General features: G+C 45.9%; 1 protein-coding gene across 2 annotated transcripts in view; it reads left to right on the forward strand.

The window, feature by feature from the left end:
* SNX19 (sorting nexin 19) overlaps positions 1-3,178 on the forward strand; it is a 49,961-nt gene extending 46,783 nt beyond the window's left edge. Inside the window, exon 13 of one of the 2 annotated variants that reach the window (XR_007506160.1) lies at positions 2,776-3,178. The gene's annotated coding sequence lies outside the window, so the exon portion shown is untranslated. The remainder of the gene's footprint in view (positions 1-2,775) is intronic. The other variant, XR_007506159.1, reaches the window with a different exon arrangement.
* The last annotated feature ends 22,277 nt before the right edge of the window (positions 3,179-25,455 follow it).

Genomic DNA, 25,455 nt, shown 5'->3' on the forward strand with positions numbered 1-25,455 from the left:
AGAGACTAAAGCACTCAATAAACCTAGTGACCCCCCACTACAAAATGGTTTGCAAAAGAACCGCCCCCCCCACCGCTTCTGAGTTGGAGTGTTGTGAGCTGGGGGCAAACCAGAGAAATGTGTTATGGTGCTCTCCTTGAGTGAAAAGAGTTTGGCAAAGTACCACAGGCTACTGCTTTTAAATAGCTCATCTTTAAATAGGTTGCTGTCTCCATTACTGAGGGCGCGTTGGCTTTCCTGGAGGGTACTGGAGGTTTCATTTTAAATGCAGTCACCTTGGGATTCTTTGGAGATGTTGATGATGTGTGGCAGGATGATCTCCAGTACGCAGCGTGCAAATGGTAGAAAAGGCTGAAACCAAAACTCCTGTGAGACTCTGCGTGCTGTAAGCTTTAATACTAAAGAAAACGAGAGGCTGCTTTTCTTTCCTCTAGATGCAGGCTGCGTCAATGTGTCTTCACCATCACTCTGCTGTTCCCCTTTCCTAGTGTGCCTTGACTTCCCCGATATCTGATATAAGCTCCTGGCAGCGTGCTGGAATCCCGTGCAGACACAAGGTTGGCTGCTCTGCCTTTATCTTAGCCATTGGCACCTGGAAAGCTCCTGGCTCGGGCCTGTGTGGTACTGGCAGGAGTGTGTTATTCCTGACCTGTCTCTTGCCTGCTCTTTCCACGGTGACGCTGCTCTTCTGTCCTTTGCTAGCCTCATCCCCCAAAACGACGTTCTGCTGGACCTCTCGGTTATGATTTGTGCTGGTTGCTGAAGGCTTTATCGAGGATGATGCTCTGCGTGCGCTCCACCCCGGACCTGGACCACACTCTACGCTTTCTTTACTGCTGTGCTACAGCACATCTGCCCTGATGTGCTGCACTCCTGCTGTGAGATGCTGAGGGATCAGGTGTTCATGCTGCACGGAGCTGACTGCCTTGCTTTTGGAAGGGACAGACTAAACAGGCCAGGCCTAACGCTGTGGTAAAGTGGTGTTAAATTGGTGATTGGTTTTGGGCTTCTCGGGGCTTGTTTTCTTCTGAGCTCTCCCCTTAGGGACTGTGAGAGAATGTAGGCAAACCACAAAGTGGGTCAGTGGCAAACACCAGGGCCATGGCAGTGTTCAGCCGTGCACTGTAAATGAGCGAGTCTGCAGCTCTGTGAACAAACAACCTTTTATACCTTAATGGTTATTGCAGATGCCAGGTCCCCGCTCGTGTCTTTCCAGGCATCTGCCTAGGCAGATGCTGTGCTCTGGCAGGGAACAGGCCAGGAACTAGCTCCAGTGTTGGAAAGCTAGCCAATAATTGTGTGTGGAAATAATAGTTCTCCTGGGTTTATTTAGATGCAAGCGCCCTGGTGCTCTTTTGAGTGCATGTGTGTGACCAGGCAGTTACAGCAACAAGCTTTTTGTTATGGACCTGAAATTGGGTTTTTTTTGCAGCTGCTTGCTTTGGGAGTGGGAGAGGTGGGCAGAGGAGAGGGGCATGATGCTTTTATAAGCTATGGATGTTAACTGATTGGGGGGAGGTAGTCTTAATTCTGCAACATAATGTGGGATTGCAGTAGTGAGGTCTATGCTTAAATTAAGACAGATGAGTGCAAAAGAGGTTGCTGGACGAGCTTGCTGTGTTTACTACAAGAGGGCCAAATTATGTTCCTTTGGTTGTGGCTATAAACACCATAGATGCCTTAAGCTGTCTGGCATGCAGCTTTTTCTGCTAAGATTAAGTTGAAATAGGAGTTTTAACGGTACGACGTTAAACTTTGAATAAGACTTTGGCTCCGTCACAACTTTCTTCTGCAGTCGAGAGGAGGGAGCTCAGGCCTCTGTGCTTCTTTTTCTAACAATAAACCGTGCTTTGAGGTGTACAGAAGAGCACTAAAAGCTGAACTCCCTGCAAGTTATTTCCTTTGAGCTCTTGATTACGCTATAGCACGTGCATCCCCTGTATGATCCAGGATGGATGATGTTGCATCCTTTTCTTTTGAATACCTCGTGGATCTCAAACATCTGTGAGCAATTTATTTGGGGTATAATCAGTTAATGTTTTGGTGAAGTGCTTTGAAGATGTACAGCATCCTCAAATGCTGAGTATTGTTTCATTATTATTACTATTTAACATCTCTACGTAGCTGAACTACTGTCAGACGTCTTCACTTAATAACGTACTTGGTGTCTGGATCTTTTCTGCAGAGACAGATTTTTGGCAAAGGGGATGGTGGAATGATATAATAGAGTTTGCAGTTATATAGTACCTGTCATCTGAGTCTCTCAACGTGCTTTACAGGCACTAGTTAATTCTCACCACTTGGTAGGGCAGTCTGGCTATCCATCTCTGTGCAGATGGGGAGGCTGAGGAGGAAAAGCGTGACCTTTTTGAGGTCACACAGGAGGGGATCGGACCCAGATTCCCCAGAACCTGCTCTGCCCGTTGCAGTTAGACAGTGCCCTTTCACTGCGACTATGCCACCGGTCTCATAGGAACCTCCCCTGCTCCTTATGAAGGGATCTGGCAAATACTGCCACCTTATGTATACTTATTTTGGATCAAGAAGCATGCAGCTGGGTTTTGCTGCCATGCAAAAGCTTGCGCACTGTGGAGGCTGAAGTCCAAAGCGGTATGAGACATACAGGGTAAATAGGAAGGCAAAACCGAGTGACTTCTGAAGTCATGCAAGTTTTAGAGTAAGTTTTCTGTCATCAGGGTATGGCTTGTTGTCTTTGCTTTTTCTTCTTGTGATGTCACCTGGAGAATAGGCATTGATTACTTGTTTTCTGGCCAGCCAGGTTGCTAGCAGAACTCTCCAGGGAGCTGCTGCTTGGGATCCTGTGGGAAACCAGTCTGACCAGAGGCCACCCGTCAGTGTAAATCATCTGCCTGGGATGGATCGCAGTGTTGTCAGTCTGAGCTGCTCCCTCTGTGTCAGAGCAGAGCAGCTTTCCTCGCCTCTCCTGTGGCTGTTCAAACTGATTGCTGTCAATCCCCCAGCTTTCACCAGAAACAGAAGTGCTTAAAAATTGAAAAGGTGATATTAGAAGATAGAGCTGGGGGACCCTAGCAGGCAGTCCATCAAGTCTTAGACATTAACATCTAGTCTGGAAGGCTTGGAAAGCTGTTCTTCCCCCACGTGCATCCCCCAACCCACCCCAGAGACAACATGTAGCATGGAGAAAAAAAAAATGAAAAAAAAAAAAAAAATTAACTGGCGCTGCTATTCTGACAGATAAAGAGCAACTCTTCATAAAGGACCTCTGTGTTTTTCTTCCTGCCAAGAATCATTTAAACAGCGGTTATTAGCGACTTATCTTTCCTAAAACACTAGCGAAAGCTGACATCTCAGTGAGAGACCCCATCAGTCAATGTGCTGTGGTGGAGAACAGCTGTCTATAGCTCCAGCTGTTTGCACCCTACATGCGTGAATCCCTCTCCCTTAGACACATGCTGGGACATGGTATTTACAGCTCTCTCCTAGGCTCATGTATTACTCGTAGCAAAGCTAGGGGTGACTGACAGTCCAAACAATTCGAGCAGGGAAAATTCCTCCTGCTTACTCTTAGCTTTTCGCAGGAGCTTTATCAAAGCCCTGCTTCTCCCAGGGAGAACTCTGCCTGATAACCAGGCATTACAAAGAACTATCAGCTGGGGTGAGAACTGCCCTAAACAGCCATCAGTGGGACTGGGAATTGGGCTGCATATCCTGAGAGCTATGGAGCCTGTTAACCACTGGCAGCATATTTATCTTCCTAACATGCTCGTTAAGACAACAATGTTATCTGCATCTTAAAGGTAGGGAATAAAGAGACTGTTAGCTGCCCTTAAAGGCTCCTTGGTCCCTGTGTCTCAGTTGGTGCTTTACTGGGGTCTCTGAATTGTTCTTACGTGTCCCTTGCTCCCCATTTCACTAGGCACAGGGACTTGAAAGGGATTTAAACTGGCTAAATGTGGCCCTTAACGACTGCCACAAAAGCGCATCCCAGGGAAGGGATGCAAACCAAGGGTTTCAGAACTTGGCCCCTTGTAAAAGTTCATGCAGAAGGCTTGCAGGATTAAATCTCCAGATTTGCCAGCCGAGGGTTTTCAGGTTCTTTGTGCCAGATTTATGCATTAAGATGTCTCCTGAAGGCAATGCTGTGCAGGATCATCTCCTCTGGTCGGTGAGCTGAAGTTCAGGACTGGCAGCCTGATAAGCTAAACCATCCTAGAATTTGCCTGGAACTTTAAAGGCTGGTTTATGACTGATAAACTTGACACCAATCAAGGCAAACTTGAAACCTATCTACTTGCTGAACGTTTCTTTCCTTGCTTGTTCAAATACTGGGAGGTAAGCCAGCTCTGGAAATGAAGTCACTTTTGAAAATGGCTTCTCTCCCCAGAAGGAGGCTCTGAAAATTCCCATTGTAATTTTAAGTGATTTTTTTTTTTTTTTCCCAAAAAAATATCTTACAAACTTGGCCCCTGAATCAGTCCCTCCCAGCTGTCCTCAAATTAAAAAGAGGGAAGAAAGAGACACTGGCACTGCAAGACTCTTTTTTATGACACAAATTTTATTGCGTAGGATTCAGCACATTGACAGGCTATAAAAGTTTATTGAAAGCAGATACAGCCTGTCAATGGGCTGACCAATGCCCCTGGCTGGGATTCATCCTCAGGCTTCTGGTGAAGGGTTCTGTTTTTGTGGGGTTTTTTCTGCATTTTGACTGGGTCATCACCGGAGAGAATTTCCTGAAGGGGGAATGCCCACCACGAACCACCAGCATCGGCAAAGGGGTGCAAGTCATTCCCGTGCAGAGATACGTGGCGCTGACGAGTTTTGTGGTGAGTCTTCTGGGGCTAAACACACGCCTGAGGTTATACATGCAAGTAGGTCTTTCCCTGGCAGCTAGCTGGCACTTAAATTAATATTCCTGTTAATGCAAGGGCAGCTGCTGATACCTTTTCAGCATCCTGTATGAAGCGTACAAGTTCTTCTGCAGAAGAGAAGCATCCATATCACAAAGCCCACCGGAGGGGGAGAAAATGAAGGTTTCATACTGTTACTTGTGTGCAGACAGTACCTTCCCTTGGGACTCTTCTGAACTTGAAAGGGAGCTTTTCTTATGAAAATTACCCTTTGTTTCAAGGGGAGGCTGGTCATGCAACCGAGTTGCAATTAACTGGTTTTTGGAGTACAGTGCCTTCTGCACACCAGGGCAAAAGTAGAAGAGGATCACAGCTTCATCTGCAAAGTAGGAATATGGCTAGATCTGCTTATTGTGGTGGTTGAAAATTGAAGTAGCTGAGATGAACGTGTGCATGATTGCTAATAAATGCCTGTGTGAGCACCTTGCTGGGGTGCATGAGGCCGTTGATGCAAAACATCATGGCTAAGGTGATCGGAGCAAACTGCGGCTTGCCCCTCTTAATTCCTGACTGCTTGCTTCTGCAAACCGCCTGGTACACCTTTAGCATGCGTTTGACTTGCTGTATGTGCATAGAAGGAAAAGAGTTGGAAGATGTCAGGGATCGCCCACCAAAGATGGTGCTGCAGGCTGGCATCCCTCCGGGGCTTTGCGGTTTATTCCAGCGAAGGCCTTTGCTGGTGATTTGGACTGAGGTGCCTTGTCGTGAACAGCAAGGACAAAGAGCTGGCTTATCTTCACATCTGCTGCCCCTGCCAAGAAGGCAGCTTGGTGTTGAACTGCTGTAGCAAATTTTGTCAGAAATGGAGTCGGGGTCCTGAAAGTGGTGAGCAGAGTGCCAGATTTGCTGCCTTCACAGGTCAGTGAACTTAAATAACTATATGCCTTTGAGACTTTTTGGAGACCCCTAGTAAAAAAGGGCTGTATCCAGTTGCCAGACCCCTCACCTTGTCGGCCCGTGCCAATGTGGATGCGCTGTCAGAAATCATTTGCTAGTGGAGTAGCATTAGGTAAGAACCCTGTTTTTGTATCCACAACAGTGTTGGATCAAGGTTGCCGCGTGTCATTTCATCACTCTGGCAAATGACAAGCTCAGGGCTTGGAGTGTGGAACCTTATTTTTAATAAAGGAAAAATCTTTGCACTTCTATTCTGCATCTGTCAGCGATCTCACTTGGCTGAGCCCTGGAGGAGTTCATCTGGCCCTCATGTTAAGGAAAACCAACAAATTAGTACAGATGTTTTTCTGAGAGCTACGGGGATCGGGGATCAGTGATTTAATACTGCCTGATATTTGATAGGGGACGCCCAGGGAATATGTGCTGGAAACCAGGAAGTAATATTACATGAAATCAAAATATAAATATGTTCCTAAAGGTTTAGGTAATTTTTTGCAATTTCCCCTTGTATAGTCTTAAATGAGGTCTCTCCTCCTCCTCCTCCTGTTCTTCCTGCACTTGTTCATGTAGGAGGCTTGTTCCTCTTGAGCTGGATTCAAAAATCCATTGAGTAAAATGGAGGCTTTCCATGTGTGTTTTTTGTGGGCTTTAGCTCAGTTGAGGAGAACACATTAAAAAAACCAAGACTTTTTGGAGGAAGGAAGGGAAACTCAGAGGTGAGGGAGGAAAGTGGCCTTAACCACCATGGGTATGAGTTTGCCTTCAGGAAGCATTCAGGCTTTGGCATGATGCACCATTCATTGTGCCCTCCCTGCTTCTTCCAACCCTGAGAATTCACAAGGATCAGTTGGTGAAAATACGTGCAAGTGGAGTTCTAAACACGGAGATGAGCTGAATAAAACCTGAGACCAAAAGCAGCTTTGATTCTTGGCTCTCCAGAGTGTGCTTTGTTGTCCCCTGATTGACATGGCCAAACAGGTAGTCCTAGCTTTTAGCTGCTCTGTAGTTCCAGCGGGCAACATGGGCAACATCAGGCAAATAAGGGTGTGAGACACTAGCTGTAAGTCCTTCTGAGCGGTGCTTCATTTTCAGTGGCCATTGGACCAAATGACACTTCAGTTTAAAGCTCCTGCTGAGATACGTCTTTAGGAAGAGACAGCACGGTGGTGGGAGATCACAATGGCTTAGCTTTTCTTGTTGATACGCCAACAAGCTATTTTTCTGAAGGATTTGGGGGGCTGGCTTGATTCCTGGTAGTCTGAACGGGCACAAGTTTGCTATCTTTTGGTGTTTTGTATTCATGCATGTGTATAAGGTAGGAAACGAAACGTAGAAAAGGAAGGTAAATTCATTTTTCACAAGTTTTGAGTTTGGGTAACTTATCTGAGTAGACCTATCGTGACCATAGGAAGTATCTGCAATTCTTCTTGATGGTTCCGACTTGACACTTAGGACCTCATGATGTGTCATACTGGTGAGTCTTTGCCTGCCACGTGTCCGTCATGGGCCTTCTGTATTGCTCAATGGCCTCACCACTGCTGGGTTGGGTTTACTGATACCTAAATAACTCACAGCAAGAGAATTTATTCACACCCTCCAAAAACCACAAGATATGGAAAATTAATGTTATTCTTGACTCTCAAAAACATAACAGTAACTGAGATGAAGTCATGTAGGCTCAGCAATGACCATCAGGGGGATTTTGAAATTGTTCACAGACCCTCTATCTGTCCCCGAGATGCCCAGGGTAGCCCAGCTGTTTGGCAGAGTGGGGGTGATACCTGATGTGCGTTGCTGTGTGCTCATGATTTTAGAGTGAAGAATGGCTTTTCTCCCCGACTTGCCACTGCTCCACCTGGAGCTGTTAGGGACTCCTGTGCAGGCGTAAATCAAGGGGAAGATGACAGGGTCGTGGCTGAAGATTTTTTGGCTCCTGGGTTGGAAAACTGGCCTTTTCATAAAGGTCACAGTGTAGCTGACCTCCCAGGAAGGGGTGAGGGAGGACGGGGGCTGCTAAGCCTCAGGCAGGGCACAGATGTTGCTGGAGAGGAAGCCCATCCTTTGTGTAATATCGGACCCAAAAGCGTTAGGTAGTTTGGCTGTTCATCACCCGTTGCTTCATACCGGAAGATGACATGAACAGCAACTTTACTTTTTTTTCCCCCCACATTTCTCTTCTTACCCTTGGGCAAGAACCCAAAGCCTTCATGATGTGTAATGAATTTACTAGTCCCTTACCGGTAGGATATTGTTCTGTTCTGGCTCTCGCTGCCATTTCTGAGCGTCAGAGGCACATCTTTTGGTGTGTACCTGGAAACATCTCTGGTATGCATGCTTGCGCTTCAGTTTATGGATTTGGTTTCACATAAGTGAAGTCTTTATGAATGTCATGTTCATGTTGCACTGAAGACAAAACTAATTAGAAGCCAGTGGGCTCCTCAGTAGTGGAAGCGTTGAGCCAAGGAAATCCAGAGCAGGGAGTGATGATGTTCTGCATTTCACACCGGGGAAATTCCTGTGATGGCTGCTCCTTTCCCTTTGCTCATGTGTTTGTGCCTTTCCACAGCACGCAGCGACTCAAGGATCGCTTGCCTGCCTTACCCCACAATTTCCTGGCTTGCATCAGGGTTTCTGTAACTGTTTTGGTAGTCCTTGTACAGGGATAGGAAGGCTGAGGTTTTTGTAAGGCCTCAGTTGGCTTTAAATTGAATAAACTTTGTACTCTTTTTACATCCAGCCTGCAAGCTTAAGGAACATATTCAACTCCAAAAAAATTTCTCAACTTAGTGACAAATCTGCTTCCTATAAACCCAAGCTGTTGGCATTTGCTGTTACCCTCCTTTAATGCTTTATTAATGAAGTTCTTTTACAGCTGTTCCATTATTTCACCTGGGATAGGAGTCAGGGTCACAGGTGGATAATTATGTGGGTCATCCTGTTTCTATCCTCTTAAAACTCTGGCACAGCATAAGCTTTCTTCCAGCCCTTAGTGTTCCAAAGACTTATTAAAAGTCAACATTAATGATCCAGAGCACTCTTTGGCCAGGTCCCTTTTAAATCTTGAATACAAGTTCTCTGGGCTTGCTGATTTCAAAATACCTCATTTACTAGCTGTGGCTTAACATCCTTCGTAGTTACTGTTGGATTAGAAGCTATTTCATCATCACATGATACAAATAAATCCCATGGCTTCTTCTCAAATATAGAATGGCTGCTTGTACAGTTACAATACCTCGGAGCTGTCGATGTACCCCTTTTCTGCTTGGCTAATTGTGGTTGTACTTATTGCATTAAGCCAATACTGTTGTTAGGGGGTTTGTTCCTTTAGAGTTACTCCAGGTGTCTGTCCCAAAGAGAATGATGCAGAAATGTTCTGTTTCCAGGCAGAGAAATCGTCACCGTGAGGTGAGGCACTGTACGTAAGCACAGAGCATCGGTCCAGGGGGGCAGAGAGTAAAGGAAAGAGGAGCAAGAAAGCTCTTCAGCAGTGAAGAATATGGCATAGTGGGAGGATGGAGGGCGCATTCATCTCCAGGCTCAGGAAACCTCTGTGAGGTGTTGAGAGCTGCATACGGGCTGTGTGTATGGCCCCAGGAGCGAGGGCTCTCGGCTCACAGCAAGACAACGATCGGGTGGAGGAGGGGGTGTAAAAAGGCTGACGGGGATGGCGCTAAGGGGAGGTCTGTGTGCATCACTGGCACAAGAGATGGCATCTGCGCATGGAGAAGGGGTAGCCAAAGAGAAGACCAGTCTAACCCAGAGTACTCGAGGAAGTCTCATGGAGACTATCCTTGGAGAGATGCTACCAACATAGAAATCAAAGGGTGAGAAGGCGAGTAAAGAAGCAGTGATTTAGCAGTAAGCCAGGGAAGCAACAGCAACACAGAGGCAGAATGGAAGTCATCCTTTAATTGCTACCACGTGGATGTGAAGAGCTTGGCTAACCAGTGGAGGAACTGGCATTACACATCTGAGTATGAGCTTGACCGAGCTGTTACTGCAATGTGCTGGGAAGACTTGCAGAAGTGGAATGCAGAAAATCATTAGCCACAGACAGGGAGTGGAAGCGAGTGGGCAAAATGGTACGATGTGGGTGTTTAGGTCTCTAGTAATGGAAAACTTGGTGTTTCCTGCATGAAATAGGAAGTAGGGTATTAACTGGTGTCTGATACTGTCTGGCCAAACTGGTGAGCAGGGTGACTGCTCCCTACAGATGTTAGGTGGTTGTTTAAAGACGAGCATCACTGTGGAAAAGTATCAGAGAGAAACATCTGCTGGATCACTTCTGTTGCTGCTACTTATGCTTTATCACAGTCATTTTCTGAATCTCTCGAAACAGAGTACTGTATCCTATGGGGGAGATCTATTTTCTGCCAGTCTTGGTAGGCGCAAAAGCAAATGTGCGCAGAATGGGAGCTCAGTAACTGCTCGATAATAAGCTGAGGTGGCTTCCAGGTTCCTATAACAATGCTTTTCTCTCTGCTTCAGACAGTTTAAAAGTAGCCTGTGTGCCAATTGCTTGCATGTTCCTGCAGACCTATGTAGAGATGGTAAGCTTTATAGTGCAACAGGTGAGCTGTTTGGGGATAAAAACATGCCCAGAGCTTCCATGCATGCTTCTGTTGGCTTTTCTGGTCCCACCTTAATTGAATACCTGCTGCCCCGGGGTTTAGCCCATTTAATAGATCCAGAGTTAGAAATTTTGGGCAAGTTGAACGTAACTAGACTCCAATTCTGGCAGTGTCAATGCAAAGAAACTCTACCCCTGTGACCTGTGTTACTTGTGATGGCTCCAGAAACTCTTTTGAAATTGAATGCTTGAATTATGTAGTTGTTTGCCTGATATTTACTTAAGTACTTGCTGCGACATAGAAGAAAACAAGTAAATGTCAAGGAATAATGGCTGTTACTGCTGATTTATTCTCAAGCAGGTAATTTAATTGCCTTTCCTGATGGGTAACCAGATATGAGGATAGGGAAGAGTAAACTTGTATATCTTCAACTTGAAGGCTGTTGGCACTATGTTGTGGACCTTTCTCTAACTTGGGAAGCATGGTCTGGAGGCTGCTGCTAAAAGGTAGATGTAAGCAGGAGAAAACCAGACACGGAACAGTTGTTAATGGTTCACTGCCAAAACAGCAAGCTTTATTAAGTGAGATTTTGCCAGGCCTGAAAAAAACCACTCAAACCCAAAGTGTTTCATAATCCCTGAGGCTCTGGATGATAGAAGAGGGAATACGTGTGTCAGTGCTGCCAGTCAGGGAGGTGCTGCGAGCCTGCCGGAGGATGAGATTAGCATTTGAGGTGACTGTCGCAGTGGAGAGAAACACCCTCCCTTCTGGGTGGGGAACAAACCCTGGATATAATTTGTCATGGATGAGGTTTGTACATAAATCACCAGGTGCATAAATAGGGGAGGAAGAAAGACTGGCCAGCTAACAGCTCTGCCTGGGAGGGTCTGGAGTTGACCTAGGCCTGCGTCTCATGTGGTTTTCTATTGCAAATAAAAAGACAAGTATCGTGCTGGGATGTATAAACAGGGCTCTTGCAAGCCTTCAAATTCCACATTAGCTTGCTGTCAGCTGTGACTCGTAGGAGTTGCCAGCGTAGGCTGGGATGGTGGGGGGATTATCTTTAAGTGTGCTACATGTACATACATACACGCTTAGGTGTCAAAGTCAGGAATATGTGCATCTTAGGCTCTCTGTAGACTTACCGAGCGCCTTCGGGGAGTGATGGAGAATAACTAAGGTGTACGCTGCCTGGTGGCACCTTGCCTCTCTCCATTGACTCCTCCTGGGAGCTTTGAACTGGTGAAGCTTCTGAACGAGGAGTCTAGTCATTAGGCTTTTGAATAAAAGCCATCCCCACGTAACAAACTTGATTTTGCTGCTGCGAGCCCTGGAACAAATCTGACAGCTTAATAGGGAGCAACCTCCACTGGAAACCACCCTCTTCGTAAGTCTTCCAGGAGAAAATGATTCTGCTTAACAGTAATGACAGCTTTTAGGTGAGGATACAGTTACGTGGGATTTGAACTCAGACCAGACCCCAGTGATGAAGTTACCCAGTAGCACCCAAAGCATCAGGACTAGCACACGCTCCGGTTTGCTCAGTACCTTGTTGGAAGGCAGGTGATTTCCAATGGCACCGCGGAGGTGGGAATTGGGGCCCCCTTGCCTCACTGCCAGTTCAGAGCCTGTGGCAGATCTCGAGCCCGACGAGAAGCGAGGATGTGCATTCCCTCTGTGCCACCTACTCGGTATTACTCATGTGGAAAATTTGGCAATAGGTCCGCAGCGGGAATATAATACCCAGACACTGGAATAGGTCACGCTCTGTTGCAAAGGATTTGTTGAGTAAGTCTAAGGAAAACACCTTTAAGGTTTCCCGGAAGGTGTTGGGTGTTTCAGTTTTGGTGTAAACACTTCAGCGTTCCCATAGGATTTTACTGATGTGTTATAGAACAACTTGCAGCGTCCTGTGTGCAGAAATTAAGACATCTGAGCTGGGAGTTGTCGTAAACCAGACTTTGATGTCAAGTGTCTTGGGTATTTATGGAACTGGAGGATTTGATAATAACTTGAGTAGCAGCAGGACTCTTCCCTCCAAAAAATAGCTTTAGTCTCCAAACCTGGATGGTCCCGCTAGCAGGGAAGGTGTAGGGAGAAGAGCTGCTGAAGTTCTGCATGTGGGAGGTATGGGTGTGGGAATTAGGATGCTGAACTCCTTCCCAGCACCACTGCAGTCTGAATGCGACTTCTGGGTAAGTGCCTCTGAGTCACAGAAACTAGTGATAATGATAATCCTTTGCTCTGGTCTTGTCTGGCTGTCTCTTCAGACTATAAACTTTCTGGGAGGGAACATCCTCTTTTTATTATCATTATTAGCATAATTGTGGTGCCACTGAGGGGGCCCAGTCACAGACTTTATCACATATTCCTGTGTTTTGCTGAACTGTAATGAAACGGCCCAATTCTCGGTAATGTACGTCACTAACCAGAATCAATGGGAGCTCAGCCTTGCTGAAAGTGAGACCCGGGCATTTATTGTGCTGAAAGACAATTGGTCCCTGGGTCTCCCCGAATACTTCTGCAAGCATCTGACTGCAAAAGTGAATAGAATATGCTTGCTTGCCTTCAAATCTGGATGGGTAAAAATTGCCTGGGGGAGTCAGCTGAGATCCAAGCATGAGTTTAAGGGCTAGTGTGTGGGGTTCATGCAAATTCCCATCCATCTTAATTCCTTGACGCTATCTTGCCCTGCAGCCATGAGCCCAAACTTATCCATAGGTGTTCGCAAATGTTTGGGGTGAATGAGAATGCCGGGTGGTGTTGTGAAGCAGGATGTAAGTCAGCGCGCTCTCTCCGGCACACGCAAGAAACGTTTCCCTGAAGTTAATACCACTGCATGGAAATGAGACAGCAATGAAAAGCTCACGGAGGAGAGATTGTGCTCTGCAGGGTGCCAACGTCTCTGTTATCAAAAATGTAAGCAAACAACAAATGAAAGCCAATTATGTGTGTTTCCCAGGCCTTTGTTTATACGGGGGATTAAGTCTAGCTTCAGCTGTTGGGGACTGGCAATTGGCACTGCTCTGTCACTGCAAACCACTGCAGAGCACAGCTCTCGTCTCTGTCCCAGGGCTGCTCTGTGGCAGTGGAAGAATTGCTGGCGAAAGGAAGATAAGTGTAAACCAGCATAGATCTAGAAGAGCTGATGAAATATTAGGTGTGCAAGGGTATCTGGGGGTGTCTGCAAGCTGTAGGCTGGAAAAAAAAAATAATGCATTTTCTATATTCCCTGTCACCAAGAGCTATGTAGGCAATTGAGGCTAAAGCACTTCATCATCTGGCATCACTCCGCACTGTCAGCTAAGGAGTCTCCTTGGCTGTGAGGATGGCACAGTGGTCAGGTGGCAGGCAAGGTTTGCTATGTGGGATGAGAGCTGTATGTTGAGAAGGTCAAATGGGAGATCTGATTGGTAAGGGTGGACTTTACAATGTGGATGTTTTCTACTGAGATAAAGCGTGAAACTTCAAAACACTGCTCTTAACCGAAAATGTGAATTCAAGCACAAAATTACAGGGTTTTATTCTTGTCACATGGAAAGAAAAAATAAATCAAGTCTAAACCTTCTTGGTGGGATTTTTTTTTTCTGATGAATTCCCCAAAGCAAGATTTCCTGCGGCAGCAGCACGACAGGACTGTGTATGTGAACTCTGTAAAAAAACCACTGGAAGATTTGCCCCAAGAGGGAGCAAAGGAAAGGGGCTTATCTATGCTGCTCCTTCAAGAGTTAAATCTATTTGCCTTAAATGCACTTGTTAGAAAACAAAAAAAAAAAAAAAAAAAAGGAATACTGCCTTTAAAAACAAGTTATTCAACCTGGGAAATGCTTTTTGGAGGCTGGTATTTAAGCAGATGCCAAGTTTCCCTCAGTGCTCTCCGTCCAAAGGCCTTGTTTAATTTCACAGACCTTCTCGAGCAGCAGGGCGAGGAGCAGTAGGGAGATATTGCAAGAATTTTGTCCCGAGCATGCAAATGTCACGCTCCTAAAAGTAGCTGGCATGCTAATGCTGGGCTAAGTGCGATTATCCCAGGTAAGCCAGAGCTCTTAATATCCTGGTGCTGAAATACATAAGCAGCATCAGCTTGCTGAATGCAGGGAGCAAAGTATTTAAAATGGCTATTGTAGTTGCATCTTTGTGGCTAAAGCCAATCTGTTAGTTGAACGTGCTGATGAAAGGGGGGGAAAAATAGTGCTTCTGTGGTAGGATGCAGAGGTAGGACCCTGCTAGCGATGTCTCTTGTTGCTAGAAGCTCCGTGTTAGCCAGAGGCAGGTCTGCGTGTCCTTCCATTATAGGCAAACCTAAGGGGAGAAGCTGTTGAGCATACAGAAAATGCGATGTCAGGCTGGCACGTTGCTGTGAAATGTGGCATTACCTGAGCTTGCACGGCCAGGGAGACCTTTCTGGTTACCTGACTTGTATCTGGCAGCTTTGCGTACTCGAGTCTGCTCTTACTTTAACATCAGCGCATCAGCCTTCCTTTAGTCCTCGTGCCCTCTTTTGTGTATTTGTCAACTTGTCAGAAATGCGAGCCTGTTTTCCAGCAAAAGAGATGCACTGGTGCAGCGGCGGAAAGGATGATACTGCCTCCTGAGGAGCTGGGGTTAAGCTGTTATGTCCTCGAACCACCTGTACTCCAACACTGGGGCTTTGCTGAAGGCATTGCCTGCTGTTTGCTGCTTTTCCTCGCCCCCTCCTCCTTCCAGGCATTGGCTGCAGTTTGTATTTCCCCTTTTATTGCCTTTGGCTCTGCTGCAATGGGCGGTGCAGTATTTTTGTTCTTCACTTAATGATCTTTTGGCGGCTGTTGGACATCATTTCTCATTGTATTGGTGGAGGATTAGCTGAGATGATGGGAGATATTTCCTGTCTTAGCCAGCGGGATGGGCTTTGCAGGGCTTGTGCCTTCTTTTCACATAGTGTAATGCTTTGTTTGGGAATGTGCAGAGGCAGCTCGTCTATGGGAAGAAAGCGCAGCCCCTGAAGCACGATCGCTTTTATTTGTGGCAAGAAGCCACGGAGCAGGCAAAATTACTGGTATTCTCAGGCTGGACAGACCACAGGGCTGGGAGTCGGGGGTCCCTGGTGTCTGCTTGTGCCTCTGTGTTCCAACAAGGGGGCAAATAGGTTCCCTCTATTTATCCCAAGCTTGTATCTAGTCACGGTTCTTCCCTTGGTAAGTGTTGGTAAACTTCAACGCCGCTGGTACCATCTGCTTTGTAGCTGTAGTGGTTAAAGAAGTAAAAGGGATGCTGCAGCGTTTCTTTCAGGGTGCCTGCAAATGGCCATGGCTAATGGAGGAGCAGAGAGGACGCTGTCGATGGCGCGGGTACAAAAGCATATCGCAACAAACTGTCTGCAGGGCAACGGCAGGACAACTTTTCTGCAAAAAAAACCCAAAGCAATGCCTGGAAAAAAGTTAGACTTCTGGGACAGTGATTGGAGGAGGGTGGGTCTAGGTCTTGGTGACAGTATAAGGGTGTTATCTGGCATAGTTCAGTAACCACAGCCCCTCTCAGGTTACTGTTTATTGGCCCAGATGGTATCTCCAAGGGAAGAGATGTATTCTCTTGCAATATCTCTTCAGCAATAACTACCGAGCCTTGTGTTTGCTCTCTCTCATCCAGCTGTAAGGCTTCACTGACTCTTGAAAATCCCTGAGGCTCTTTCTTCCTTCTGCTATGTCTTATCAGAACACGAGGTAGTCTCCCTGTCCCATGGAGCTGAAGTCTGGATCCTGTATTTCTGTCTGCTGGCACTTCCGTGGCTCTGGTAGGATGGTTCTTCGCTGGTGAGATCAGACACCCAGCGGGGCTAGTGTTACCGGAGAGAGAGGTTTAATGTTACGCTGTAGATTGTAAGTGGAGACAATCTTAAGATGAAAAAAAAATAAAGGACTTTCCTGGTTCCAAGGCGATTTAGTTTTCTTGTAATAATAAGTGATAGGTGGTGGGGGAGGGATTAGCCATGACATGATCCCTTTGCAATGCTTTGTGAAGACAAGAACTACAGACTTCTTTAATCTTCTTGCCAATTCTGAGTATGGGATATGGTACCAAATGTCAAAAACCCAGACAGTTCAAGAGTAGAGGAAGGAAGTTAATGGTTGCTGGAAGAAGTTGGGGATAAAAATGCACCACATTCCTTGTTGCATGTAGTTTGTGCTGATCTAGTCCCTAGATATCGACTGTCTGAAATCAACTGCGCTAGCAAACATGCCTTGGGTTTTACTGGAGCGCGGTGCTGTGGGATCGTCATTTGAACTATTCCAGGAAAGCAAGGGATTGACTTTAACAAACCCCTTATTTCTTTTTGTGGCCAGCTTTGCTTTCTTCCACTTTTATTTTTGTTAGCTTCTTCCAGTGAACAAATGTGGGGAGGAACCTCTAAAAAAGTTACTTGGTGAATTTCCTAGCACGGTGAGGTGACTTTCCTTAAAACCTAGGAAATGGGTCTCTCTTGTCAGCCCCTGCTCTGTTAGTTAGCGTGCCGCTCGTTTTCAGCGGGAGCAAAGGAGAGGACTGTCCTCTAGTATCTGAGCTGTGAGGGCTTCATCCCGTAACTGCCTTAAATACCTGAAATGGGACTTGCTGCCTTGTTAAGAATGATGAGTTGGTGGAGGAGCAGGGCCCAGAAGCCACGGTCGCTGATGTGCGATAACCAGCAGAAGCTGCCTCTTCTCCACGTCAGCTTCCAAGGACTCCGGTGGCAGATCTCTCCCGGTCCGATGTGGAGTTGGTGGGACCTCACACCGATCTGAAATGGGGTAACGAAACAAGGAGGCGGGGATGATTTAAGGGGAGCTGTTGCTGCCAGCAGCCGGAACGGTGAGCCGCTCCCACCGCTTCCCTTGAGAGGGGACTTGTACGTCAGGGTTGGTTTTTTGGACATCTGGCTGTTGAGTGGTTTGGGGTAGGTGTTTATAGCTGAGCAGGGGGAGCAGTGCAGAGGAGTAGGTGGCTAAAGAAGCAAACTGATCAAGGTCCTCGGCCAAGGTTTCGTAGCCCATGCTTTAAGTGGACATTGAACAGCAGAGACGGACACCTACAAAAGCTTTCTCATCTCTCTGAGAATAATTAATAATTTGTCTGAGAAATAGGGCTTGGGGAAGGGAACAGGAGCTAAACTGTACTCCAGAGCTCCTACTGACATTTTTAATTGTTACTGCTGTATCTCCCATTGACAGTTTTCTAAAAACTACTAATCACTGTTCGTGCTGGTCCTAAAATCAGCTCTACTAGAAGTTAGAAATACCAGCACTCTTCCAAAGAAGCTTATTTTTATTAAATTCCCAGCCTAATACTGGAAACCTAAGAGTTTTAGAACAGAGCTGGCCGCAACTCCAGCATTTCCCCCTGCAAGAAAGTTATGGGAAAAATCCCTTTTTTGACAGCCTTCCACGAAAAAAGTTTTCTAATTTTCCCACAGGAAACTTGCAAGTTGTGGGTAGGTGGGTTTTTCCTCACTTTCTTGCTGTCTCTAACTTTTTCCAGCTTGAGCTTGACATTTCAAAGTGTTACTCTTGTTCTGAGCTAGCAGAAGTTGGACAAGGGCAGTAATGGGTGAGGCTTTTCCTCTCTGCTGGAGAGAGCCATCTCGAAGTAGGCAGGAGTCCACCGTCTGAAAGTGCATTTTTGAACCATAATAAACTTTCTGCAACATATTCTTTTTCTGAGGTTTTCTAGAAGATGACAACTGGCCCCTCAGAGGGTAAGGTGGCCCACGGTGGCTGTGTTGTGGTACCTGCAGGAACATTTGAGGCTTGCCTGGTTAGATCTGCTCTGTACAGCTTTTACCGCAGGGGATGCGTACCCTGAGGCTGAGGTTACTGGGGATGGGCTGACTTGTGGCCCTCATCTACGATGGGAGCTGGGAGATGCTCTACCAGTGATGCAGAAGGAATAGGACTGGTGGTCAGCTTTGGCTTTTGCTATGTAGATAAGTTGTCTTGGGTTTAAACACCCTTTTGCTTCACCTACGTGCTGGCATCGGGCACTGTTACGGCAGAAATAACACATCAAGGAAGAGAAGGTCCCACCGGGAAGATGTTACCGTCGGTGCTGATCCTGCAGCCATCCTGCTCTGCAGGCTGTCTTATTTGGGTGAGAAGATTTAAGCAAATAAAGCTGTTTTCTCATATACAAGGCTCCAATTTTAGACGTGCAATAAGAGGGGTGATAAAGAACAAAGGTCCCAACAGCAAGACCATCTCATTGCTCAGTCTGGCAAACAAACAGATTGAGGATCCCTCGCATATATAATGTTAACAATGTTTTAATTTATGTGAGGTTTTTACTATTATTATTTTAGCTGCCAAAAGTTCCTTGCCAGCTTTCTCTGTTTTGGTTATTTTTAATCCTTGCTTATTTGTGCTCTCTGTCCCAGTCTTTTCAGACTTTTATGACTGTAACGCTAACCCCTCATGCCCTGCAAACACATGCTCAATAACTTCACTCATGTGAGTAGTCTTTGATGTCGAAATCAAGTTAAGTATGTGCTTTAGTGTTTATAAGATCGTGTCCTTAGTTTCTTAACCCTTGCCCAATAAGTTTAGTTTACCGTAGTTTTTGCAATAAATCCCTGTCTGTTTCATTTCGGAGAACAGCTCAATGTTTTCCTCCACCTCTGTTGAGAGACACTACAGATGTGTGATACTTGGCACTATGGTCTCCCCCCCCCCCCCCCCCCCCTTTGTTTTTGCTTATGACTTTGGGTCTCTAGTATCATGTTCTCCCTCCTATATGGCTCTGAATAATCAATTTAGAAAGCCAGGAAATAAATCAAAGCCTTAGATAGCAACGTAGAAAGAACGAAGGGAAAAGCAGACATATGGATTTCATCACCAATGGAGAATAACATGTATAATAATAACAACAGAGTGTAAATGAGTATATGTACTCACAGGAGGCTTTTCCAAAATGATTGTTTTTGTACATGACTGGGGAAGTTATTTTGTGGTTTCTGAGTTCTTTGGAACAATTGCATCCTGGCACTGCCTAAGCTCCTTCCCGGCTCTGTTCTTTGCAGCGCTGCTTTTGTTGGGCGACGCTAAAGCTTTGGTGCAACCAGCTGTGCCCTGGGAAGGGTTCAGCACTTCTGGGGACTTCTCTGAAGGAAGACTTCCTAGCAGCGCTGGTGTGCTCAGCAGTGGTGGTTTCCATCCCCATGTCCCATCAGAGCACTGTGGCCTGGAATTCACTGCTGCTTCCCTAAACAAAATTGATCAAGAGTGCAAGTTTTTCACTAGCCAAGATAAATGATGGAGGGAACATTGTCCGAGGGTGTAAAGCAACCCCAGAGTCGTGTGTTTGCTTTGAAACCATAGATCCCTGCATTTGGTCTGTGCTCGTGTGTTGACTAACGCAATGGGTGCTGGAGAAGGGACTGCAGAGACCCTGCGATGGGGACGCTTCCCTGACTTGCAGAATTGCATTGAAAGCACCAGAACATTTCTGGTTTCGTTCCCATGGAACAGAGTTGTTCTTTGCTTATGTGCTCTTATGCCTCTGTAATGGAAGGGCAAGTAAAATGCCTGTGTAAACTGTGATTTGTTAGAGCTGTCAGCTGAAGCTGCCATCGCAGGCCCTTAATGTTGAAGTCAGTGATGCTTTAGCTAAAGGGGAGTTGGATTTAGAGGTTCTTTACCCCACCTCCCTCTGTCATCATCTTCTCTACCATTATCAGTGCAGAAGTTTGCTTCCTTTTTCCCATTTCTCCAGAATTATGTATTAGCTGATGCCTTTTTATTAGTAGGGTGGTGGGTGTTTAAACCCAGATGGCTTATTTAACAGCTTCTGCGGTAATAGCACAAACCATTACACCATCAGAGGTGGGAAGACAATATAAGCAAGGGTGAGTCGTTTTTCATGGTGTACTCATCTGCAGATGTAGAACGAGGATTTGACCCCTGCTGAGGCTTGCTTGCCATGCTGGCTACTAGCCTTTTCTAGAAGGATTTTGGTTAAATGTTTCTCAGTCCCTGAAAATTCCTGTAGGAAACCTGAGGTTTTTCTGCTGAAAAAAGTTAGGGGAGAAATATGGACACTTTAATTTTGACAGTTCTTAAGTCAGATATTCTGATTTACAGTCAGAAGATGGTAACTTTTGTTATCAAAGCTAATGTAAAATCCTTTAAAAAAAAAAAAAGGTAATTCTGAGTTCTTGTTGCTGTGATGTGGATGTGAAGAAACTCGGGATATTGCAGAACTTCATCAGATAGAGAAATCACTTCTCTCCAGCTCATTTCACAATACTGTACTTCCTTTGAGTGCAAATCCACCACCTTTCACCAGCAATAAAAATCGCACATTTTTCTGGTTTAGTTTTGTTTTGAAAAAACCCAAAATAAACTCTTCCTGGCAGAATCCACCAGTTGTCCTGTAATTGCATTTCATTGTGAAACAGCTTTTCCTAATCGGAGCTTGTGCCCTGCATGCCATTTTTGGCTGGAAAAGGCTGTACATAGATGCCAAAGCATGATCTCGGATGGGCTCTGGATACCGTCAAAGCTTGGAGGTTGTGTGACCACCCTCCGTGGCAAGCGGAGGGGGCGATGAAATTAGGAAGGGTCAAAACGAGAAACACGGGATGGTCAGAAGAACCTCTGAGTTTCAACTATAGTCCTTTTCAGCCTGAAAAACTGCCTTGTCCTGGCTCTAACTTGCCCTTCAGTGATGCCATGCCTGGTTGGGACTGGAAGACACGATTGCCCTGGAGCCTTTGCACAGTGTGTGCAATGGGGTGGGGTTTTTTTTTTCTCTTAACAAATAACTAATAGCTGACCTGGTATGTTAAGCTGTGGCAAAGTGCTGCAGTGCTGGTGCTCTAGTAAGTGACTTCAAGGGTTGTTTTCGGCAGAGCGTTTGAGGATGTGCTTATTACTGAACAAGGCTTGTTTTGTAGGTCCCAAGCACTTTGTCGAAAGAAAACTTATTTTTTGAGGCTTTTTCCAGGATTATGTAGTTCCTGGCACCATAAGATAAAACCAATTTAGGAGGGAAGCAGACGCTTTGGATGCATTTTAGTGATGGATAATCTCATATGACTCAGTTAGTCTCTTCTGCTCGACTTTATCTCATGTGCTTGACTGCAACTCTGCAGCATGAATGCTGTCGGCAAGCAACTGCCGAGGCATCGGTGCAAGGTGGGCCCAGCCTGTAATACTTGCATTGCTGCAGGTCTGGGTCCAGCCCTCAGTTTTGTGTCACGCAGGGGTTTAGAAACACCTGGATTACTCTGGTCATAATTTGAGTGTCCATTTTGCTTGTGGATCTCCCAGCTTCACGAAAGGCAACGTGTGCTGCCCAGTCTGCTCTCCTTGGTCTCTCCATGGTGTAGATTAAGGTCGGAGTAGGTGTTTCCTTTACGCAAACTGTGTTGCGCTGCTGCATTTTACCCAGGGAGTCCTTTTGAAGTTACTGAGGTGCTGCTGGAGGTGCGGATGGGGAACTCGGTTTGGTTTCTGATACCATTAATCATGCATTCCCCGATTTGGGAAAGTGTTAGAGCTTGTTCAATAGCATCGCAGTGCAAGAAAACATGCTTTTGTCAGGCGGTTTGGGTTACGAGACTTTGCGCTTTTGTTTCACCTCAGTTGAAATACTTGCATCTTCTGCTCAAGCAGAAGTGCCTGTGTGTAGGTTTAGGTCTGTATTTTGACATCACTTGGTACTTCCGTGTATTGAGCTCTGAACTTGTCTTAAATTACAGTGGGCATCTGCTTGTTGTGGGTTTGTGCCTCAGTTTCCCCACTCAATAAATGACGATAACAGCGGCTGCTCCCAAAGCTAATCAGCAGGCCTCTTTGCATATTATTTGTGCTTAGCCTAATGCAATAACACACTATTAAGCCGAGAGCAGGTGACACCTTGAGGCTGCAAATTTATGGAGGGGGATGGTCATGTCAGGCATACCCAAAGTTTTGCGACCCCTATTGCTGTAGATGTTGGCATTTGAATACTACGAAAAGCTCTTTCATCAGTCTGTCCTTGATCTTAAGAAAATCCTTGTGGACCCCAGTGCCTCTGTCTCCCTACCTGTAAAAGGAATAAGAGCATTTGTTAGAACAAAAGGTGTTGTGTGGGGAAGGAGGCTGTTGTGTTGTTACCATGCGGACTGCGGGGTCGGCTGTTTTGTGATGACAACATGAGGCAACGGAGACCCTCACGGGCTTTTCCCGCGTTGCACTGGCACCGTGTTGGTCAGAGGAGTAAGAACATGTGTTTGTGTTTCTGCTCTGTAAATGGAGCAAATATGACTCACCAGAAACATGTGGGGCAGATGTTTGTGGTAATGAGGTGTCATTTTTATACAGTTACTTTTCTGAATACAGCCACATTTTAAGGCTACTTTGCATGCCTGAGGAGCAGTTGTGCTGAAATTGGGGAAAAATGCTGAGACTGGAGTGGTCTAGAGCAAAGCTTTCAAAAGCACCCGATGAGTTGGGAGTCTATGCTTTCATTTCAGCACGGCTTTAGGGACCTGGGAGCGAGTGCTGTGCTGGCAGTCAGTGGGAGGTAGATGACAGATACTCAGGTATTTTGAAACCGATACCTCTGGTCCAGTGTAATCTATTTATATAGTTCGAATACTTAGAAGTTTTTTAATCTCCCAGAGCTTATGCACATACCTCACAATAATGCAGATGTATTGGATAAGTAAAAAACAAACAAACCCAAACCCAACCAAAAAAAAAAAAAAAACCGAATCAAGTAAAACCTCTTTAAGGAGTACAGAGCACAAGAAGTCCTAGGGGTGCTTTTGACTATCTTGCCAATGCAATATATGTTTTATTGTCCTTTTAAAAATGTGGGTAGCATAACTGAGGCCTGTACATGTTTGTGTTAGGAGCAGGGCTAACGAATTAACCCTTGCAGCAAGCTCTGGGCCACCTTTCCTCTCAGCCATAATATGTCTAAATGTCAGGTTTCCAAGAGCAGTCTGTAAATAAACACTCTCTCTCTCTCCAGGGCCCATATCAGACCTTTTCAAAACCCCTGTGCCGTGATACGACTGTGGCTCCAGGAGATGGCTTGAGAGCGTGGTTGCATCTCCTTCCTCTCATGTTGGCAGCTCCTGGTTTCTGCGTTGTCTTGGCTAAGTCCTATTTGCAAGGGACGAGGAAGGAGATGATCTTCTAGGGCATCATAAGTGGGTTGATTCCAAACTCTTTTTGCCTCCAGTATGGCTTAGTATCTTTCAATTCTGTAGTTAGGTTTTGGGAGAAGAGCAAAAATCTATTAATTTTATTGGCAAACTCAAACATTAATGAAGAGGGGGTGAACTGTGCTCCATGATGCATCTGATTATTCCCTAAAGCATAAAGACGGAACGACCATGTTATTTTTCTCCTAGCTAGCACAGGAATAATGCTGAAATAATGCATTTATACCCAAGCTTTGATAATTACAACTCCTGGACTCTAGTCCTGATTTTAAAGTTTCTTATGTTCTTATTTCTAAAAGTGGCCACCGCTATTTTGGTGTATGAGCCTCTTAGTTGCCTTTCTCAAAACATTTCAGAGCTGGTTTGTGAGGATACTGATCATCACAACCCGAGCTGTCACCTCGGTGAAATGCAGGCACTGAATCCAGTGGGGAATTCAGGTCTCCTGTGATTTTGTTTCGCCTCCAAACGTGCAGGCTGCCTTCTCAAAATACGGGCTGGAAAAACACCTCTCTGCCTTGGCGTCTCCTATAGAGAAAGGAGGAATCCTACCTACCTCACAGAAGAGTTGTGGTCGATAATGTTCGCAAAGTGCTTTTTAATCCCCTGCTGAAAGGTTCTGTGCGAGTGTGAGTTATAATTATTACGTAAATGTGTCTCATATTTTCCTGCACGAGCCTTCAGCTTGCCGCAGAGATGTTTTCCCAGTCTTTATGTGGATGCCATTGGGTTTGTAGCTTCCTGGCCTGTTGTAGGCAGCCATAGTAAGGCATGGATTTCCAAAAGAGAGAATTAGTCTTTTCATCAGCTTTGAAAGCCAAACCAAACCCCAAACCACTTTCAATAAATCTTTCCAAAAGGAAGATTGATTATACGTCAACAGGGAAGAGATGCAACTTCATTAAGGATGGGTGAACGGCTCTAGTTCCTACATACAGGTGTCCACCTCTGGACCAGAGGTTTAGCCCACAGGTCAGTCTGGTCTCCTGGAGGGGCCACGGACAGCTGAGAAAACACGTGCTCTTCATCACATCAGATCATCCGGCTAAAGTAAACCATGAGGTCATGCTGACATCACTTGTGTCACCCTGCAATAATTAAGACCGCTGCTTGGTTACTTTGCAGCCCCCAGACCCAGCTTGCGTGCAGGTGTGTTGTTATTAAGCAGCTGGTATAACAAGTCTGTGCCAGTGCAAAGTATGAAACAGCTCAGGACCTGTCCAAAACTAACACAGCCGGGCCTTGAAATGGAGTCCAGGGGGTGCAGTTCTCCCTCCTGGAGATAAAAACAAATCGTAAAGGTTAAAAGGCAGGAATTGGGCCTGTTGCTTTCTGCAAACTTAAAGGCATCTCTGCGCCTTGTCCCAGGAGAAAAGGAGTTAATAGGTAGTCAAGGCGAAGGTTTAAAAATAGAGTGCTCTGCATAGCTATTTGGTGATGTCTCTGTCACGTTGGCCAGTGTTTGCTGCTGCAAATCCCAGTGCGTTCACAGCAGGTTTTAATGTTGGGTGTTTGCAGGTTTTTTTATGGCAGGGTGGTGAATGGGGAAAACGGGCTTTGGAAAAAGTGACTTTGGAGGCGTTGGAGTCCAGGTAATGGGCTGAGTTGGGTCCTCAGTCACGTTAGCGTGGTCCCACTGGAGTTAACAAGGTGGATTTGAAATTAGGAACGTAGTTCATTGAGCCCAAGGTAGGCTTTAAGTGCTGTGTGTCCTAAGAAGTCGTCCTCCCCTTCTCACATGAGGTTATTCCTCTTGCTCTGTCTTACTGAGAGACATGGCGCTCTCGGTAAAGGGTGGGGGTGATTCTCCTATCAGTTGGCATGTGCTGACTGATGGCTTGCAAGATCTGGCCGTAGAGAGTCACTGCTGAGAGCTGAGGTCCCCCGAAGAGCCCGTTGCTCTGAAATTGGAGTTTCTGCTGAAATGAGC

Source organism: Accipiter gentilis, chromosome 5, assembly GCF_929443795.1.
Source record: "Accipiter gentilis chromosome 5, bAccGen1.1, whole genome shotgun sequence".
Classification (NCBI taxonomy): Eukaryota; Metazoa; Chordata; class Aves; order Accipitriformes; family Accipitridae; genus Astur; species Astur gentilis.